The sequence below is a fragment of the Camellia sinensis genome, chromosome 3 (genome assembly GCF_055761805.1).
Source record: "Camellia sinensis isolate YWXY chromosome 3, ASM5576180v1, whole genome shotgun sequence".
Lineage (NCBI taxonomy): Eukaryota > Viridiplantae > Streptophyta > Magnoliopsida > Ericales > Theaceae > Camellia > Camellia sinensis.
Window position 1 is genome coordinate 15,101,154 of NC_138963.1, and position 20,482 is coordinate 15,121,635.

Here is a 20,482-nt window from a genome sequence, read left to right on the forward strand (position 1 = left end):
AACCACGAAACGTAGCTTACGGCCACTAAGAGATGATCTACGAGACCTCTCTCTTCCTTCGGGAAGAGAAAACAGAGAAAATAGAGCTTGGTTCGCAAATCGAGGCAAGATACGAAAGAGTCCGGAAGTTTGGAGGCAAGGCTCGCAGCCGAGACTCTGAAACCTCAGAACGAGCATAATATGCAATATCACCGAGCGCTCAATCAGTGACGTCTGAGTCTTAAGGTCGGTCAAAAATGGAGTGTCTACATTGATCAATTTTTGGAAAGTTTAGGTTCTAAATTGAAATAAATCAAACTATAAGGGTCAACGTGAAAAATGCATGATAGTTTAGGAAAGAAAATGTTATTTTCTCTTTTTTAAACTTTCTTAATATCTATCATGCACGACCTCTTCTATTTGAGATTAGCTAAAAAATGCTTTTTTCTAAACTTAGGACTTGTTTGGGATAAATTAAAAGAGTCAAAAAGTTATTTAAAAAAAAAAATTGGGGAAAATTACATATACCCCCCTCGAGGTATAGTAAAATTACAGATACTCCCTTAAAGTTTGAGAAATTACAGATACCCCTAAAGGTATGATTTACATAACAAATTAGAGGACAAATTGTTATGAAAATATAAACCTCAAGGGACAATTTGTTATAAAAATATAAACCTCAGGAGAGTAACTATAATTTCTGAAACTTCAAGAAGTATCTGTAATTTAACTAAATCTCGAGAGAGGTATATGTAATTTGCCCAAAAAAGAGTAAAAATTCTATACTATTCGAGGTAATTTGTGAGGGAAGCCACTAGCACAAAATAATTATTGTTTTCTGATTTTTAATCGTAATTGCTCTGATAAATTCCTTACAAACTGTTCATCTCTCTCTCTTTCTGTGTGTTTTGTTTTGTGTTTTTCTCTTGTGAATGTGGCTATTGAGTTGGAAAAGAATAAATGCCCCAGCTAGGAAAATAACGTTCTGTAAATGATATACTAATTTTCTGTAAATAGGTAGGAGGGTGGACAGAGGTGTACGATGGACTAACCTTTGCCACATTGAGAGGAGCTGGGCATGAAGTTCCTTTGTTTCAGCCTAAGAAAGCATTTATTCAGAATGTTTGAGTAATTGTTATTTGTTTCATTCAATAGATCTGATGAATCTTAGGATATTAATATGGTTGGATTGCAAAGCAATATCTTGCTATATCACAAAAAAAAATTATTATTATTTTTTTTACAGATTGCTAATATGTGGTACAATGCTGAAAAGACTATTAGGATCAACTAATTACTAAAACTGCTTTATTATTGTATGCATATAAGTTGTTTGATGAAATGCTTATATGAATAGTCCTTTTGGTGCTACCATTATTGGCCTTGTGGTGATTCAAAATTACTCACCTTATTTTTGGGAAATGCAGTTATGTACTCCCCTTATCCTAAGAAAAGTTATGAATTTTTGTTGGTGCTAGAAGACGACTTGTTTTTTGTGTTGCTGAAAGAGAAGTTTTATGAATTGTACTGATTTCTTGTTTTTTCCTGTTCTTGCAGTACATGAAGCAACTTAATGACTTTTTGAACACTCCTATTGGAAAAAGTTTTGTTGTGAGTATCACCCAATTTCATGTTGCATGTTGTGCACTTCTTGATTGGACTATGTGGCATGATGTTGTTCATCATGTCTAATGAACTTTATGGTGGGTCAAAGTTAATAGAGAACAACAGGTCCATCCAATAGTTTGGATTAGATTTCTAATCTATTATGGCTGCTATATTGAGAATTTGAGTTTTGATTGAATCAGCAAGTGTGATACATAATATTAAGGAAAATGCATGAGACCCCCAGTGGGGGTGCTGGGGGTCTCTTGTGATTGGTCCAAAAAACTGTTTTTTTTTTTTTTTTTTTTTTTTGCTTTCAGCCAATGGCAGAGCCCCATGTGGTACTGGGGGGTCACTGGGGGTCCCCAGCAAAGTATATTAAGTTAGACAAGGCAATGATTTTAATTTTGTTTTTGAAACTAATACTGGTAGCCTAATATTCATGAATTACATTTAAGTATTTCAATTTTCATATATTGTAGTCTCTGGCTGTGCAATTTTCTGTTAGCTCACTTTGTATTTATTTATGTGTAGACAATATTCTTCATCTGGTTTGCACTATCTAGATGTCTGTTTCGGTTCTTGATATTTGCAACATGGATACTGCCATTTGCAGGTCCTCTTCTTATTGGAACAATTGCCAATAATTTAGTCATTAAGGTAAAACAGGCTGCCATTACTTTTCATAGACATTTGTGTTTTTGTATTGATAAATTATTGTTGTTCTAATTTTTTTAATTTGCAACTGTACTGGTAATAATGTAATGTACCATCTCATATTACACATGGGGCAATTGGATATAAGCTTAAGTCCTCTTTTAGCATTCGATAAATCAACTCTGGCTTGTCTTTGGTTTTGCCTCGTAACACATCCAAATATCCCTTCGTCCTTGGCTTCAGCTAGGATTCACTTTTTCATTAAGAACTGCGACATGCCCACTCTTCGTTAAAAATTTTCGTCAGACATTTTGATTGCATTTGTGCCCCTCTCCTATACTTTTTGTTAGTTGTTTTTTGTTGGTGATGGTCTCACATGTTTGTAGCCAGTTTAGTCAAATACATTATAAGTAGTCTCACAGGCAGCAGCTGGCTTGCTCTAAATTCACTGACAACTCTTCTACAATGCTTTGCGTTAATATGGGTTCCTCAACACTTTCTCAATCAACACCTTCACCCCATGCATCTATTAAATCAGTTCGATCATCTACACTGCACCCATTTACATCAGAATCTGTGCATGAAGTTACGTCACAAGTTTTACACTCGGATACTTCATACATTTCAGTAGCTTGAATTAAAATAGTTAATTATTTTAATTCAGGGGAAATGTATGTGTTAAAATAGTTGATTATTCAGTAGCTTGAATTAAAATAGGGCCAAAAAAGCTGCTGAAAGAGGAACATCTCTACACCAAACTGATCCTGCTGCCAATTACTCTATAATTTTTATATTGCCTGTGTGTGTCTATACATGCATGTAGCTTACACTTGGTGTTGTAGTAATAGGAATAGTTGTCTTGTTTGTGGATTGAGATATTTGAACTGGTTACCCTAGCTGATGTTGGCTAATATTGGGGAAAGTTGTTGGGTATTGCTTTCACCATTGATGGTATTAGTCTTGAAAAATGATCATGTTTGAAGATGTGGGAGCTGGTTTGTTCTCTTGTATGAGTAGAGTCGTTGATATGAGAGATCTTTTTATGTAATTTTTCTCTTATGATTTTTTATTATTATTATTGGAAATCAAGCAAGCTATTTGTTAATATAATAATACCAAGCATGCTTATATCATTAATATATATTTAATAGTTAGTGCTTCTCCATCAGATGATTTATTGTAGTGCTTTAGGTAGTGCCTTCAACTTTCGGCTACTTTTATTTTTATATGTTTTCTTTCATAATGTTGTATCATAATGATGTTGTATTAGCTCTCCTATATAATGGAGCCTTCTCTTCATGTTTAATACACAATTGAATCACAGAGTGTATTAGCTCTTTCAATCACTCTCTCAATATTTCTTTCATGGTATCAGAGCAGGTGTAATCCTGTCTCATCATCAATATTTTTGTTGTCTCTCTCTTCTACTCAAATCTATTCTTCTATTTCATGCCTAAATACGGTCCAGCTTTTGGAATGGCTATCGACTCATCCTCCTCTTCTTCTGATATTATCATCTCATCATCTTTATCCTCTCATCAAATGGAAACCTCTCATCTTCCGATCACCGCCCATAAACTGAATGGGCAAAATTATTTGCAATGGTCTCAATCCATATTAATGTTTATACGGGGAAAGGAGAAAGACGACTACATCACCGGAGCCTCAGCACTACCAGAAACCACAGCATCAACCTACAAAAGGTGGATAGCTGAAAATAACATGGTCATGTCGTGGCTCGTCAACTCTATGACCACTGACATTGGCGAAAATTTTCTGTCATTTGATACTGCCAAAGAGATCTGGGACATGGCAAAAGAAACGTTTTCAGACAAGGAAAACACATCTGAAATCATCCAGCTTGAAAGCTCCCTCCACGATTTACGTCAAGACAATCTTACGGTAACTGAATATTTCAATACCCTTACTCGTCTATGGCGTCAACTTGATACGTTTGAGGTTCATAACTGGCAGTGTGTTGCTGATGGTTTGTTGTATAAAAAGATTGTCGAAGGGAAGCGTGTGTTTACATTCTTGTTAGGATTAAACACAAATCTTGATGAAATCAGAGGAAGAATTATGGGAGTAAAACCGCTACCTAGCCTTAGAGAGGCATTCTCTGAAGTCCGTCGCGAAGAAAGCCGGAAAAAACTCATGATGGGATCCCATCAACAACTGAATATGGCAGAAAGCTCGGCTCTTAAGACTCAATTCGCTCCTATTGACAACCGTCAGAAAAATAAAGGAGGTAGGCCTTGGTGTGATCATTGTAGAAAGCCGGGTCACTCGAGAGAAACTTGCTGGAAGATTCATGGAAAGCCAGCAGATTGGAAGCCACGTCAGCCTCTTGAGAAAGAAGGACGAGGTAATCATGTAGGTACAAATGAACGATCACTACAACCTGAAGCAAGCCCTTTCACCAAGGAGCAAATGGAGATGCTCCAGAAACTACTACAGTCACAATCTGGTTCGTCTTCCAACCACATCATTGGATCCGGAACCTTGGCTCACAAAGGTAATTCTTTGAACGCCTTTACTGTTGGTAAGAAACGTAAAAAATCTTGGATTGTGGACTCAGGAGCATCTGATCATATGACGGGAGATGCAACAATTTTTGATACATATAGCTCATGTCAAAATAATTTAACGGTCCGAATAGCAGATGGTTCACTATCAAAGGTTGCTGGTATAGGTTCAGTTGTGCTGTCTAGGAATCTTATTCTCAACTCTGTTCTCCTTGTTCCTGACTTGGACTGTAATTTATTGTCAATTAGTAAACTCACTAAGGAAAAGAGGTGTGTTACTAATTTTTTCTCCACTCATTGTGAATTTCAGGATTTGGATTCGGGGAAGACGATTGGCAATGCTGAGGAATGCTCTGGACTCTACATCCTTAAGGAATGCCACTATCCACAGGAACAACCTCAAACGGCAATTCGTGGTAGTTCTTTTTCGGTTTCGTGTCAAAATAACGATAGAGCAATTATGTTGTGGCACTATCGCTTAGGTCATCCGAATGTTATGTATCTCAAGCATTTATTTCCTTCATTATTTAAAACTCCAAAACCTTTTGATTGTGAAATCTGTCAATTGTCTAAGCATGTACGGTCCCATTTTCCCATTCAATCCTATAAAGCGTCTCGTCCATTCTCACTAATTCATAGTGATATCTGGGGTCCATCAAGAATAAAAAATGTAACTGGTACTAGGTGGTTTGTCTCATTCATAGATGATCATACTAGATTAACCTGGGTCTTCCTCATGAAAGACAAATCTGAAACAAGCCAAATTTTCAAAAATTTTCAAATTATGATTCAGACACAATTCCAGTCAAAAATCCAAATTCTAAAATCTGATAATGCTCGGGACTATTTCAACTCCATTCTAGGAGAATTTTTAGCCAAAGAAGGGATAGTTCACTTAAGTTCATGTGTTGACACCCCACAACAAAATGGCATCGCTGAACGGAAAAATAGACATTTGTTAGATGTTGCTAGATCGCGAATGTTTTCCACAACTGTTCCACAATTCTTCTGGGGGGAAGCTGTTCTTACAGCAGCCTACCTTATCAATAGGATGCCATCTAGGGTACTACAATTCCAAACTCCTTGTCAACTTCTCCTAAAATCCTTTCCAACTACTCGCCTCATCTCCACTATCCCACCAAAAATTTTCGGGTGTTCTGTCTTTGTTCATATCCATCAACAGTATCGAAGTAAACTTGATCCCAGGTCGCTCAAGTGTATCTTCATTGGGTATTCGTCACATCAAAAAGGGTATAAGTGTTACTCTCCGGTCACAAGGAAATTCTACAATTCCATGGATGTCACATTTTTTGAAACCCAATCTTACTACCCTAAAATCGTTCTTCAGGGGGAGACTCCAACCCAGGAATATCAATTTTGGACCCTTGAGTCATTTAGTGAGCCATCCATCACCACCAAAAATCCCACACCTCCTGAGTCATTGAATCAATCTTTACCTGCCGAAAATTCTGAGTTCATTGTTGACTTGCGGGATAATGAGCACATCCAAGAGGAAACGGAGGAAGGAGCAATTTCTCAACAATCCCATGAGGCTGAACCGGGTTCTAATCCAAGCAACATTCCAGGTGACAATCTTCCTCCCACAGATAGTACTGATAATTCTGAGTTAGAAAATAGTATTCTTAATATGCCCATAGCTTGGAGAAAAGGAGTTAGATCATGTACTCAGCATCCCATTGGGAACTTTATTTCTTATGATAAGCTATCACCTTCGTTTCGTGCCTTCACTTCTAGCATCACGGAGATACCCATTCCTCGGAATATTCAGGAAGCTTTCAAGTATCCGAAGTGGAAGGCGGCAGTCAATGAGGAAGTTCGGGCCCTGGAAAAGAATGGTACTTGGGCAATTACTGATCTTCCAAGAGGAAAGAAACCAGTTGGGTGTAAGTGGATTTTCACAGTAAAACACAAGGCAGATGGTAATGTAGAACGTTATAAAGCTCGGTTGGTCGCCAAAGGATTCTCCCAATCCTATGGCATTGACTATCAAGAAACCTTTGCTCCAGTTGCCAAGCTCAACACTGTTCGTGTACTTTTATCCTTGGCAGCTAATCTCGATTGGACACTTCACCAACTTGATGTGAAAAATGCCTTTCTCAATGGTGACTTAGAGGACGAAGTTTACATGGACATTCCTGCTGGACTTGAGACAACATTAAATTTCAACAAAGTTTGCAGACTCCAAAAATCCTTGTATGGTCTCAAACAATCTCCCAGGGCCTGGTTTGAACGGTTCACTAAGGCAGTGAAAGGGTACGGTTTTGTTCAATGTCAATCCGATCATACATTATTTGTGAAGCACTCCCTAGGAGGGAAATTGGCAATTATCATTGTTTATGTGGATGACATAATTCTAACAGGTGATCATGAAGAGGAAATTGGCTTACTTAAAAAATTCCTAACAAAGGAATTTGAGATTAAAGACCTTGGAAACCTTAAGTACTTTCTTGGAATGGAGATTGCTAGGTCAAAGAAAGGTATAGCAGTCTCACAACGTAAATACGTTCTAGACTTACTGAATGAAACAGGGATGCTAGGATGCAAGCCGGCAGACACACCTATGGACACAACTATCAAACTGGAAGAAAGTGACGGTAGTGCACCAAGTGATAAAGGGAGATATCAACGTCTTGTGGGAAAACTCATTTATCTTTCTCATACAAGGCCAGACATCGGCTTCTCTGTAAGTGTGGTCAGTCAATTCATGAATAATCCAACCGAAAAACACATGACTGCTGTGATCAGAATATTGAGGTACCTAAAAAGGACACCGGGAAAGGGTCTCTTCTTCCAAAGAACAACAAATAGAAAAATTGAGATTTTTTCAGATGCAGATTGGGCAGGTTCATTGACTGATCGAAGATCAACTTCTGGCTATTGTTCGTTTGTTTGGGGGAACGCGGTTACATGGCGAAGCAAGAAACAGTCAGTGGTAGCCCGTAGTAGTGCTGAGGCAGAATTTCGTGCTATGGCACTAGGTATCCGTGAGGGAATCTGGTTGAACAGGATGTTAGAAGAATTACGGGTTCCATCTGAGCATCCCATGGTTTTATACTGCGACAACCAAGCCGCCATCAGTATAGCTAAGAATCCGGTTCATCATGATCGAACGAAACACGTGGAGATAGATCGACACTTCATCAAGGAAAAGATTGAAGAAGGAGTTTTTCAAGTCAGCTACACTCCAACAAACTATCAAAAGGCTGACATTCTCACAAAAGCTCTTGCTCGCGTTCACTTCGAAGATCTGACGGAAAAATTGGGAATGATTAATATCTACAACGTAGCTTGAGGGGGAGTATTGGAAATCAAGCAAGCTATTTGTTAATATAATAATACCAAGCATGCTTATATCATTAATATATATTTAATAGTTAGTGCTTCTCCATCAGATGATTTATTGTAGTGCTTTAGGTAGTGCCTTCAACTTTCGACTACTTTTATTTTTATATGTTTTCTTTCATAATGTTGTATCATAATGATGTTGTATTAGCTCTCCTATATAATGGAGCCTTCTCTTCATGTTTAATACACAATTGAATCACAGAGTGTATTAGCTCTTTCAATCACTCTCTCAATATTTCTTTCAATTATTTATGTCTATTTATGCTCTGTTTGCACGGATAGGTGTTGGAGTCTGACAGTGTTACACGTACACTGGGTAGTATCTGATAAATTTAAATGTGAAATAACTTGTTTCTTATATTCTTTTAGGTGAAAACAACTTGTTAGCTATTTAACCATTTGTTGCTATCTATATGCTAAAAGAATGAGGTGCTTTCATTTCCAATGTTAAGCCTTTGGACAGAATTCAAAGGAGTAACTAGTAGCTGTTAACTATCCAGTGGTGGACTTGGGTAAATAGAGCCTCAAAAAGCTTTAACCACCAGTAATGTATTATATGTATATGCATATTTATTCCTCTGAAGTAGTTATAGTTAATTTTTTTTCCATTTCCTTTGCTAATATACATGAATGTAATGTGCATTTTTTTTTAGTAAACGGGTTGTTAAAATTTTCACAATTAGTTGCTAACAAGCCATTTTTTATGCTGACATGTTTTTTTTCTTCTCATTGTTAGGATCCTGAAAACAAGGTGGTCATAATATATGATGAAGACCTAAAGAAAATTTTTGCAGGGTGAGACCGAGTTGGGTTTCTTGAGATTGCGGGATTGATTTATCCACACTTTCTTAAGTGAGCCCTTGCAGGAGAATGGATTTTGATTTTCAAAGTCATCGATGAATCTGTTCTTTTGTAAATGAGGGGTCTCAGCATTTTGTTGATGATACTACTTATTGGATTTAGCAATGCTCTTTATATGGGACATAGTAGTTTTTTTTTTTTGAACTTCCAATTGCCTACGCATGAGCCCCACTCTATTTTGGTTTTAATGAGTGTTTATTCTCATTTTGTGTTCTTGTTATATAGCCTATGGATCGGAATGCAATATTTGTAGTGACTGTCAATTTCTGGTTTATATATCATGCTAAGTTTTAGAGGAATCTAAATAAGTTATTGTTGTTTTCTATCCGTATGATATGCAAGCAAAGACATCTTTTATGCAATGTTAAACAAGTTTAATGCTTTACAAACACACAAAATAGTCAAGAATTGTCTCTGAATATTTTCTGTTTGGTTGTTGAGAAATCAAGACAGGAATATAAGTTGATATTCAAACTAGTATCTTTATAGTAATTGTTACAAAATCAAAAAGGCAAATATATATATATATATATATCAAACTTTTAGAGACCAATTTTAGTTGTCTCAAAAAAATTAAAACCTTTACAGATCACTTTTAATTGTCTCCAAAATTAAAACTTTTAGCCACCACTTTTATTTGTCCCATAAACTAAAATTTTTAGAGACCAATTTGTGTTGTCTCAAAAATTAATTTTTTGTCTCCATGATTGCTTCTTTTGACCTGGAATGTAATTAGACTTTTAGAGACAAATTTTGGTTGTCTCAAAATCAAAACTTTTTGGAACCACATATTTTTGTTTCTAAAAGTCTATTTTTGCAGACGCACAAAGTACAGAGATATTGCAAAACCCGCTTGAGCGCGAAAAGGTCCGCTCGAGCGGAAGACCAAAATTCTGGGCAACAACGTTCTAGACCAACAACCAACCAACCTGTTCTAGACACGGCCAAGACATTCAAAAACCCAAATTAAAAGGGTAAGAAGAGGAAAAGACATACCAACAACATTAAACCACAAGACACGAGTCTGAAACACCATAGAAGCCGGGTCAAAAACCGGGATCACTATAACCTTTCCCCCTTAAAGAATTTCATCCCCGAAATTTTTTACAAGTTTCAAAATAACGATCATTTCAATTTTCAGCATGATTATAATTCAACATTTACCATCATGACCCATCCACCGGTCATTCTATCTCTTCTCGAGAGAACAATTTACAAATATATAGCTCAGTATACATTATCAACATGTATTCTTTCGAAATTCAACTAATTTCAATACACATATTCCATATCTCCATAACATATTCAATGTTAATAGCATATTTGCATTTCGACAATACATTCAACATATACAATGTTAAAATAAACTCGCATTTCCGAGACATTTTCAACAATTACAATATTTCCATAGTCCAAAACATATATAATGTTTCTAGAGTTCAACAATAAAACAATATCCCCAACATATGCTCAAACATTAATAAACAGGTCAGGATATTTCTCTCAGACTTTCAATTCACGTTCCCAAGTCGCTTCCTAGACTCCGTGATGTTTCCACAACACCTTGGCCAAGGGAATTGTCTTGCCTCGCAAGACTTGGTCCCGTCTATCCAAGACCCTCACCGATCTCTCCTCATATGAAGCATCCTCATCTACTTCTAACTCAGTCTAATCCAACACATGTGATGGATCCGGCTCATATTTCTGAAGCATACTAACATGAAACACGTCATGTACTCCGAACAATTGCGGCGGCAACGCTAAACGGTAGGCAACTTTCCCAATCCTCTCAAGGATTTCAAAAGGGCCAATAAACTGAGGGGACAACTTCCTACTCTTTCCAAACCTCATCAAACCTCATTTAGGTGATATTTTCAAAAAGACGTGATCACCCACCTCGAACAACAAAGGCCTCCTCCTATGGTCGGCATAACTCTTTTGGTGACTTTGGGCCGTAACCAACTTCTTACGGATAAGTGCCACTTTCTCTGTCGTTTCTCGAACCAACTTTGGACCTAGTAAAGGTGCATCACCCACCTCGACCCAACACACCGGTGATCTACACGGTCGGCCATACAAGGCCTCAAACGGTGCCATACGAATACTCGATTAGAAGCTGTTATTGTAGGCAAACTCCACTAATGGTAGGTGTCTCTCCCATGACCCCTTAAAGTCAAGGACGCAGCCTCGAAGCATATCCTCAAGGATTTGAATAGTGCGCTCGGACTGCCCGTCAGTCTGAGGATGATAAGCCGTACTAAAAGTCAATCTAGTGCCCAAGGCACTCTGCAAACTCTGCCACAACCTAACAGTAAAATACGAATCTCCATCAGAGACAATCAACACTGGGACCCCGTGTAACCTCACTATGTCCCGAATATACAAGTCAGCAAGGTAATCCACTGAATCTCTTACAAGCATAGGAAAAAAGTGCGCCGACTTGGTCAACCGGTCAACTACCACGCAAATGGCATCACTATCCTGTTAAGTCCTCAAAAGACTCACGACAAAATCCATCGTGACGTGCTCCTATTTCTACTCGGCTATAGGCAAGGGTTGTAACAAACTCGCTGACCTCTGATGCTCGGTCTTCACTTGCTGACAAGTAAGACACTTTGACACAAACACTGCCACATCCTTCTTCATACCTCTCCACTAAAAATGACGATTCAAATCACGATACATCTTTGTGCCTCCCGGATGCACCGCAAGGCGTAAATGGTGAAACTCTCGGAGTACTTTCTCTCGGCAAGACTCCGGCACAAACAAACGGTGTTGGTACCTCACACTCAGGTCAGGATACACTGTCAAACCCTTCTCTACCTTCCCACTAGAGATCTTCTCCCGGACGGATTCTACCTCAAAGTCACCTTTCTATGCCTCTAACACCCAATTCACAAGTGTAGGTTATGTAACTACAGAAAACAAGGTGATAGACTTAACAGACTCGCCCACATGCAAGTCAAACTCCCCAAAAGCACCCAATATCTCCCATTCTCGGATAGCAATACAAGCTAAATCACTAATGGACTTCCTGCTTAGGGCATCGGCCACAACATTGGCCTTCCCTGGATGATAATGTAACTCGAAGTCATAATCTTCTATGAACTCCATCCAGCTTCTCTGCCTCAAATTCAAGTCTTTCTGTGTAAACAGATACTTCAGACTCTTATGATCCAAGAACACCTCAATTCTCTTACCATAAAGATAGTGCCTCCAAATCTTCAAGGCAAATATTACAGCTACTAACTCTAGGTCGTGAGTAGGGTAGTTCCTCTCGTGTGTTTTCAACTGACGTAAGCCATAGGCTACTACTTTCCCCTCTTGCATTAATACAAAACCCAAACCCTCTCGTGAGGCATCACAATACACTGCATAACCCAAACCCCTCTCCGGAATAATCAAGACTGGAGCGGTGGTAAGTCTAACTTTAAGCTCTTGGAATGACTTCTCACAAGTCTCACTCCATACAAATTTAACCCCTTTCCACGTCAATCTAGTCAAAGGCGATGCTAGCCTGGAGAAATCTTTCACAAACCGACGGTAATACCCGGCCAATCCTAGAAAACTACGGATCTCAAAAACGTTCTTAGGTTGTGCCCAATCCTACACTGTCTCTATCTTGGATGAATCTACGATCACTCCTTTCCGGATACCACATGGCCTAAGAACTTAACCTCTCTTAGCCAGAACTCACACTTCCCAAACTTAGTGTACAGCTTATGGGCTCTAAGCAACTCAAGCACCACTTGCAAGTGTTCCTTGTGCTCCCTCTCAGAAGGTGAATAAATCAGAATGTCATCCACAAAGACGACTACAAAGCGGTGTAAGAACTCTCGGAAAATCCGGTTCATCAAATCCATAAACACAGCCGGTGCATTGCTAAGCCCAAAAAGCATCACCAGAAACTCATAATGGTCATACCGTGTACGGAATACTGTCTTCGGAATATCCTCCTCCCTGATCTTCAACTGATGGTAACATGATCTCAAGTCTATCTTAGAGAAGCAACGGGATCCTTTCAACTGATCGAATAGATCATCTATACGAGGCATATGGCACTTATTCTTAATCGTAACCCGGTTTAACTTTCAGTAATCAATGCAAAGTCTCAAAGCCCCATCTTTCTTTTTAGCAAAGAGGGCCAGTGCTCCCTAATGCGAAGTACTAGGGCAAATAAAACCCTTATCTAACAGTTCTTGGAACTGAACTTGTAACTCACTCAACTCCACTGGTGCAAAACGATACGGTGCCATAGAAATCGGTGCCGTGCTAGGCACTAAGTCGATAGAGAACTTGATCTCTCAATGGGGTGGTAAACTAATAAGATCCTCAGGAAAAACATCCGAGTACTCACAAGCCACTCTTGGCAACTCAGTCCGAGTCTCATCACATTCACTACTCATAAAGCTAGCGAGAAGACAACTAAGCTCACTTCGCCCTCGCGGATCATACACCGGTGGTAAAACTCTACCAACCCGATCCCCCAAGAAATGAAAACACTCGCCACTCAAGGTACATACAGTAACCCTTTGGTGATAACAATCTATAATAGCCCAGTATGACGATAACTACTCCATACCCAAAATCACATCAAACCCAAACATAACCATCAATACAAAAGAAAATAGAAGCCGACGATCAGCGACCTCTATATCACAGCCCCGACATCCTTGTTTCAAAACCATCTCACCCCTAACAGGTGATACAATACAAATAGGAGATGCTAACTGTGCCAACTCCAATTCCAAAACAGATGCAAATGCAGAAGACATAAAAGAGTGGGATGCACCCGTATCAATTAACACATTAGCAACCGAGTAGCAAAACAGAATGGTACCTCTCACTACTGATGGAGCAGGTACAAGATCCGGCGCTGTAACAGCATACACACGCCCTGAAGGTCTTTAATCCACCTGCTCACCTCTCGGGGCATAAGACTGCTGCACAGACTGAGCCGAAGAAGCTCCCTGATTGGCCTTTGAGGCCTGAACTGACTGCGCCGGCTAGTGACTCTGTGTCTGTCTCGAACCAGATGCACCAGGTGTGCCACTCAACTGTGGACAAAACCTCTTCAGGTGCCTCGCCTGCCCACACTGATAACAAGTAAGCGGCTGGCCTCTGTGTTGATTCTGGCCTTGAGAACGGGCCGAAGATGATGCTGCACGCTGCCCTCCTCCCCTTTGCGGGCAATCTGGAGACTTGTGGCCCAACTGACCACATTTGAAACATGTGACGTTTCCCTGAACGCCTCTCCCAGAACCTAAACTCGGCACTAGAAAGATAGAACTTGAATGCACTATTTGGGATTGCTGAGGGTTAGAACCCCTCTGCCTCTTATCGTCTCCCTGGCCATCCCGACTCCTCCTAAAACCCCTCATCCTCTACTCCTCCGCATGCATAATGGTCTCAAGATGGGCAGCAGCCTCCACAAGACACCCATAGTCTCTAATCATGGACCCGACAACTCGAAACATGAGCCCGGTCTTTAATTTCTTCTTGAACTTCAGACAACGGCATTCCTCAATCGCCACTAACTCAGGTGCAAACCTAGACAAGCTAGTAAAAGTGGCCTCAAAGTCCGCCACTGGTATATTCAACTGCTTGAGCTGAGAAAATTGATCCCTCAACTTCTCCCTTACCATAGCAGGCAAGTACTTGTCCTAGAAAGCCTCAACAAAGGCCTTCCAAGTCCCTCAAATGCGCCGCCGCACATACTTCCACTACTGACTCGCGTCTCCCTTCAACTGGAAGGACACCAAGGTCACTCGCAAACCTTCGTCTTTGATGCCAAGCATCTCAAATGTCTTCGTCATCTACTCCAACCACTTGTCAGCCTTCAGTGGCTCCTTAGGGTCACCCAAAAACTCGTCCGGATTCGACCAGAAGAACTCCTTCTTCAGAAAGAACGGCCCTGCTTCAGCTACTTGGGCCTGGACTTGATTCTCAGCCTTGAGAATATCCATAGATTTCTTCAATGCTCCCGACATTTCACGGGCTAAGGCCGCCCATGGCCTGCTGACTAATCGGCTCGGCCACATTGGCCTGACCAACTCCTTCCTCCTGTGTCGGAATCTCATCCGGTATGGGCATTTCCTACCTCATAGGCCTACTACGCCTACCACCACAACCTCGTCCTGACATCCTAATAAAGGTAACAAAGGGATTAGCACATTCACAAATGCGCCGAAGCTATTTCACTCATGTTCTAACACAATGGACAACAATAATTCACTCTACACAGGCACATAATCACATAAACACTTACGAATTTCATTTCCGGATAATGACCATCCCGTGAGGTTGCTAAAGTTCCAGTTAGAAACGGTAGTGATCAAGTGCCTTTCCAATAGGACTCCCAAAAACCCATGGACCCGATCAACATCCTAGAAACTAAATCCCATACCCATATAGTCACACAAATATGTTATCACATAAGCACATAACATTACACTTAAGTCTCTAACAAACGAGACAAACCCATTGTGGTACTAACCACTTTCCACGTACCCAAAGTATTCAAACCCGATATGCTCTGATACCAAGTTGTAACGCCCTCAATTTAAGTCATAAATCATACATTCACAAGTTCCATGAACATAAAGAAAAGAATACATTTTCATTCATCAGAATCTCCTTTACAAAAGATATTACATGTTATCAACAAAGTAAATGCCCTACGGACTTATAGCTTTCCAAGTTATCACTTGGTTACAATAAAAGAAGAGTTCTAACTCTATACACAAAAAGCCCTTGGCTTGGATTTATATTTAACATCAAACAAAATATCAAAAGGAGTCTTCAACTCATAAACCTCCCAAGCTAAGACCTTGGAGGTGGCATGTCCCCTGTACCTGAAAAATGGTGTCCCAAGTAGGGTGAGTCAAAACCCAGTAGAGATATGCTAGACATTATATGAGAGTTAACTAAAACATTAGTATCCGATAAATGTTTTAACACTTGTAAACCAATTTACACCATTTGCATAACCAGACAACATGTACATCATAATAATCCCACTTCACTTTAAGTACCCAAATTAATTCACTGACATAGCTCAATATTATCCAAACAATTCAAAATGAGACTGCAACTCATATTATCAACACTTCACATATAAACATCAACCATACAATTCCATTATCGTGCAATTTTATGGAACTACGTTCGAGGGAACTGATACCCAAATATAAATAAGATTTCAAGACTTTCACCCTGGACACTCCGGCCAACTTAGTTATCCATGGAGTCTATCCCCTATCTTCTCCCAAAAAATGGAGTATATCCCCTATCTCCTCTCAAACTAGATACATATACAATGTATTTAAACACGTTGTCATATACAATGACCAATTCAATCACATATACAATGTTTACTTCAAACCGTCATATTCAATGACATATTTAAGTCGATTAATTTCAATTTACCTAATCATCATGCAGTTTCTATAACACTCATGGCTATCCTCCACCGATAGCCCAAAACAGATATTTCTAGACAGATAAGTACATTTCTCAACAGTTAATTAATCACATTTTCCATAAGTGAGTGATTCATTAATCCAACTACACCATCAAATCACAATTTCCTCCAATTTCATGATTTTCAAACTAATTTCATATTTCCATAGAGATTTCATTATTTCTACAAATAATATATTTAATCCCAATTAAGGCATTTTCCCCCTCTTTCTCAAACATCAACCCTAAGACTCAATTTCATCAATTCTACACATATAAACCCATTTGAAGACCTCACATATACAATGGAGCCCAAAAATAGAAAACCCCCCTTTCAAACATTTCAAATTTCAAACCCTAACTTCCCAAAATTTCCAAATCTCACCATTTATACAAAATGACCAACATTTAGGTTAAAGCTCATAGAAATGAGTAGATTATCCTTACCTCAAGAAGAGAAGATGAGCCAAGCAAGGGATGAACTCCAAGGATGACGAAATCAACTTCTACTTGGATGGAAAGATAGATCTTGAGATGCTCCAACTTTTTATCAAAGGAAGGAGGGTGAGAAGATCACTAGATCTAGGTCAAAATGTAGAGAGAGATGGTATTTTAGAGAGAGAGGCTCTCAACCTACGATTTTGAAAATTTTTAGAGAGAGAAAGGACAGAAAAAGTGATTTAAAATGTTATCTTCGCGATCTGATATACGTACAGTTCGCTCGAGCGGAGAGTTTGACGCTCGAGTGTCAGACACAAGAATTTGACTTGCTCGAGCGCAAAAAAGGCCGCTCGAGCGCCAAGACACAACAGCAAGGCACTACCCGCTCAAACGCAAAGGTACTCGCTCGAGGGTAGAATACACTCATCCAGTATTTTACAAACTTCAGATAGTCGCTCAAGCTCAGACTTGCTCGAGCGTAAGAAACTTCACTCGAGCGTGAAAAACACTTTTGCAGTATTTTTGCAGACGCACAAAGTACGGAGAGATTGCAAAACCCGCTCGAGCGTAAGAAGGCCCGCTAGAGCAGAAAACCAAAATTCTGGGCAACAAGGTTCTAAAGCAACAACCAACCAACCTGTTCTGGACATGTCCAAGACACTCAAAAACCCAAATTAAAAAGGTAAGAAGAGGAAAAGACATAACAACTGCATTAAACCACAATATACCGGTTGGATTTTTTATGGTGAGAATTTGTTGTCGCCTGTGCCACACAATGTGAATGTCGGGAAAACTAATTCAAATGATGGTAATGAAACTTATGAAATGCTATAAGAAGGATTTGGACTTCCTCCACTAGGTTTTATTCACGAGGCAGCAAGTTCTGGTATTAAACAAGGTCCAGATGAAAAAACTGAAAAATTCTTCAATTTATTGAAGGAGGCTGAAAGAGAGTTGTATCTTGAGTGTTAGAAGTTTTCAACGCTCTTATTTGTTGTTCGGTTATTGCACATCAAATGCCTTAGTGGATGGAGTGACAAGTCATTCACAATGTTACTTGAGCTTTTGAAGGATGTGTTTCTAAAGGGTAAAACTTTGCCAAAGTCATTTATGCAACTAGGAAACTCCTTAGGGACTTGGTTCTCGATTAGCATAAGGCATATGCATGCCCAAGAGATTGCTCACTATATTGGAAGGAAATGACTAGTATGGATAATTGCATAGTACGTCATATGTCTAGATACAAACAGTCTGAAGTGGTGGAAAACGATATTAAGAAGAAGCAACAAAGAATTCCACATAAGATTGTCAGATACTTTCCTTTAATTCCAAGACTTCAAAGATTATTTATGTTATCCAAAACATCTTCTTTAATGAGATGGCATGCAGAGGGCCAAATTGATGACGGCAAAATGAGACATCTTGCTAACTCTCCTGTTTGGAAAATTTTTGATAATTTGTATCCCAAGTTTGCAAGTGAGCCTCACAATGTTAGACTAGATTTAGTAGCGGATGGATTCAATCCATTCAAGACAATGAATGTCTCTTATAGAAGTTGGCCAATTATTGTTATTTCATACAATTTGCCACCATGGTTGTGCATGAAACAACCTTATATGATGATGGCATTACTTATTGATGGTCCTTCTTCACCTAGAAATAACATTTATGTTTACTTACGCCTTATAGTGGATGAATTGAAAGAATTATGGGAAAATGATGTTGACACGTATGATGCGGAAACTAATCAAATGTTTCAAATGCATGCTATGTTATTATGGACTATAAATGATTTTTTCCTGTCTATGCAATTTTTTCTGGATGGAGCATGAAAGGTGCTTTAGCTTGTCTTTGTTGCAACACACATAGTCATTCTCGAAATTTGAAGAACTTCAGGAAATTTTGTTACGTAGGGCATCGTCGTTGGTTGAATGCGAGTCACAAATTTCAGAAAGCTTGTGCGTCTTTTGATGGCACTCTTGAATTTGAACGATGTCAAACTTGGTTATCAGGGGCTAATGTGCTATGATAACTAGGGTCTAAGCTTAAGTTCAAATTGAATTCTAAGCGTCAATAATCTAGCAAACAAAATAGAAAGGGGAAAGGAAATGGGGAAAATGAGGAGGACTCGGGTCATAATTGGAAAAAGAAGAGTATTTTCTTTGAGCTGTCATATTGGAAGCATAATTTTATTCGCCACAGTGTTGATGTGATGCACATTAAGAAAAACGTGTGTGATAATGTATTGTGGATGATATTAAATGTTGATAGGAAATGGAAGGACAATTTAAATACTCGTCGAGATTTGCAAGATATGGGAATTCGGAAGGCACTACATCCTCAGAAAAGGGTTGGGAACAAGTATTATTTGCCTCCTGCATGTTTTGCCATGAACAACACAGAGAAAAGTCTATTCTATGCACTTCTGAAGAAAAGTTCCAAATAGTTATACATCCAATATTTCTGATTGGGTTAACCTCAAACAGCATAGCATATCTGGACTAAAAAGTCATGATAACCATAGACTCATGCAACAAATACTTCTAATAGCAGTGAGAAATTTGTTACCAAAGAAAGTGGTCGAATCATCGATTAAATTAAGTAATTTCTTTAGGCAGTTATGCTCCAAAACCTTAGAGGTAGATGGTCTAGATCATCTTCAGTCCCATATTTCTCATACACTTTGCCATCTTGAGAGAATTTTTCCTCCATCATTTTTCAATATAATGGTGCACTTGCCCATTCACCTAGAAGAGGAAGCGAAGATTGTCGGTCCGGTGCAATATCGATGGATGTACTTTGTAGAAAGGTATGCAATTCTACTCCAATGTCCATTTTTGTAATAACCCTCGCCACTGCTCACTGATAAACATTGATTATCGTGCAACTGAACTGATTATGACTGATAATTGAACTGATTAAAGTACTGAACTGACTGACTGGAATCTGGAATTAATTGACTGACTGTATCTGTTTAAATTGCATTCTATCTGTTGATTCTTTATTTGATCTGTTCATGTTTTATGTTCAAACTGTTAATTGAAGGCCTTATTGGCGGCCGAACCAGAAATTGACTGATGTTTTAGGATCATGGGAATTAATGTGATTTTATGGTGTCTTTATCTGAAAATCGACATGGTATGATTAAATTAGATTAAATATTGATGGATTGCAAGTCTTGGACTTAATTACCAAACTAACCCTTAGTGGCCCACTCAATATAACATATTTGAGCCTTATGATACACTTAAACACACAATTCATCAGCCTTCTTCCTTGTAATTGCCGACCATAGAGAGAGAGAAACTAGAGGAGTGGATTTCATCTCAATTTTGCTTGTGAATTGCTTGGTAATTGAAGGAATTGGAACATAGGTTGCAAATTAAGCTTCCTCACCTCGAAATTCAAGCTCTAGGTAAGGAATTCAACCTCCCATTGTTGTGTTTAAGATAGTCCTTGCATGTTTCATGCTAATTTGAAGAGTTGAGCCTAGAAGTGGTTTAAATTGTTGCATTGAAGCTCATTCCATGCATGCATGTTTGTATTGTAGAGTTTTGAGTTATTTTCATGGCAAAATGTTACATGCA

At 38.9% G+C, this 20,482-nt stretch overlaps 1 long non-coding RNA gene across 4 annotated transcripts; it reads left to right on the forward strand.

Moving 5' to 3' along the window:
• Window positions 1-654: 654 nt before the first annotated feature.
• Window positions 655-9,318, forward strand: LOC145822346 (uncharacterized). Of its 4 annotated transcripts, none has more exons than XR_014363472.1 (4): window positions 655-1,107; window positions 1,537-1,590; window positions 2,119-2,244; window positions 8,869-9,318. It is a non-coding gene; the product is annotated as an uncharacterized LOC145822346 (long non-coding RNA). The 4 variants fall into 4 exon arrangements; XR_014363474.1 differs by having other exon boundaries at window positions 659-1,107; window positions 2,201-2,244; XR_014363471.1 differs by having other exon boundaries at window positions 657-1,590.
• Window positions 9,319-20,482: the final 11,164 nt, after the last annotated feature.